A 1,379-nucleotide genomic window follows, 5' to 3' on the forward strand; every position below is an offset into this window, starting at 1 on the left:
CATACCACAATTCAAGTGGTGCAACAATTTGGTACTAAATTTCAGTGAAAAATTACGAAATTCAGTCGGTTTTCGACAAACGGACTCAGAGCAAGCCTTCTGCCGGAGTTGAACCGACGACCTCCCGCTTACTAAGCGGGTGCTCTACCAACTAAGCTAAGAAGGCACGGTCTCGCAAGTGTGGAGTCTAACCATGCCATAGAATTCCACAATGAAACGCATACCACAATTCAAGTGGTGCAACAATTTGGTACTAAATTTCAGTGAAAAATTACGAAATTCAGTCGGTTTTCGACAAACGGACTCAGAGCAAGCCTTCTGCCGGAGTTGAACCGACGACCTCCCGCTTACTAAGCGGGTGCTCTACCAACTAAGCTAAGAAGGCACGGTCTTGCAAGTCTAAAGTCTAACCATGTCTTGAAATTTCACAATGAAACGCATACCACAATTCAAGTGGTGCAACAATTTGATACTAAATTTCAGTGAAAAATTACGAAATGCAGTCGGTTTCCGACAAACGAACTCAAAGCAAGCCTTCTGCCGGAGTTGAACCGACGACCTCCCGCTTACTAAGCGGGTGCTCTACCAACTAAGCTAAGAAGGCACGATCTCGCAAGTGTAAAGTCTAACCATGTCTTGAAATTTCACAATGAAACGCATACCACAATTCAAGTGGTGCAACAATTTGATACTAAATCTCAGTGAAAAATTACGAAATGCAGTCGGTTTCCGACAAACGAACTCAGAGCAAGCCTTCTAACGGAGTTGAACCGACGACCTCCCGCTTACTAAGCGGGTGCTCTACCAACTAAGCTAAGAATGCACGGTCTTGCAAGTCTAAAGTCTAACCATGTCGTGAAATTTCTCAATGAAACGCATACCACAATTCAAGTGGTGCAACAATTTGGTACTAAATTTCAGTGAAAAATTACGAAATTCAGTCGGTTTTCGACAAACGGACTCAGAGCTAAACTTCTGCCGGAGTTGAACCGACGACCTCCCGCTTACTAAGCGGGTGCTCTACCAACTAAGCTAAGAAGGCACGTTCCCTCGAGTGTGGAGTCTAACCATGCCATAGAATTCCACAATGGAACGCATACCACAATTCAAGTGGTGCAACAATTTGGTACTAAATTTCAGTGAAAAATTACGAAATGCAGTCGGTTTCCGACAAACGAACTCAGAGCAAGCCTTCTGCCGGAGTGAACCGAGGACCTCCCGTTACTAAGCGGGTGCTCTACCAACTAAGCTAAGAAAGCACGTTCTCTCGAGTGTAGAGTCTAACCATGTCATAGAATTCCACAATGAAACGCATACCACAATTCAAGTGGTGCAACAATTTGGTACTAAATTTCAGTGAAAATTACGAAATGCAGTCG

The 1,379-nt window shown here is 44.1% G+C and overlaps 6 non-coding genes across 6 annotated transcripts; all 6 read right to left on the minus strand.

Moving 5' to 3' along the window:
* Window positions 1–93: 93 nt before the first annotated feature.
* On the minus strand, window positions 94–166 carry Pmar_PMAR020816. Its single transcript has one exon. It is a non-coding gene; the product is annotated as a tRNA-Thr (tRNA).
* A 146-nt stretch (window positions 167–312) lies between these two features.
* Pmar_PMAR020817 lies at window positions 313–385 on the minus strand. The gene has a single exon. It is a non-coding gene; the product is annotated as a tRNA-Thr (tRNA).
* A 146-nt stretch (window positions 386–531) lies between these two features.
* Window positions 532–604, minus strand: Pmar_PMAR020818. The gene has a single exon. It is a non-coding gene; the product is annotated as a tRNA-Thr (tRNA).
* A 146-nt stretch (window positions 605–750) lies between these two features.
* Window positions 751–823, minus strand: Pmar_PMAR020819. Its single transcript has one exon. It is a non-coding gene; the product is annotated as a tRNA-Thr (tRNA).
* A 146-nt stretch (window positions 824–969) lies between these two features.
* On the minus strand, window positions 970–1,042 carry Pmar_PMAR020820. Its single transcript has one exon. It is a non-coding gene; the product is annotated as a tRNA-Thr (tRNA).
* Window positions 1,043–1,188: 146 nt separating this feature from the next.
* On the minus strand, window positions 1,189–1,259 carry Pmar_PMAR020821. Its single transcript has one exon. It is a non-coding gene; the product is annotated as a tRNA-OTHER (tRNA).
* Window positions 1,260–1,379: the final 120 nt, after the last annotated feature.

Source organism: Perkinsus marinus, assembly GCF_000006405.1.
Source record: "Perkinsus marinus ATCC 50983 genomic scaffold scf_1104296973778, whole genome shotgun sequence".
Classification (NCBI taxonomy): domain Eukaryota; phylum Perkinsozoa; order Perkinsida; family Perkinsidae; genus Perkinsus; species Perkinsus marinus.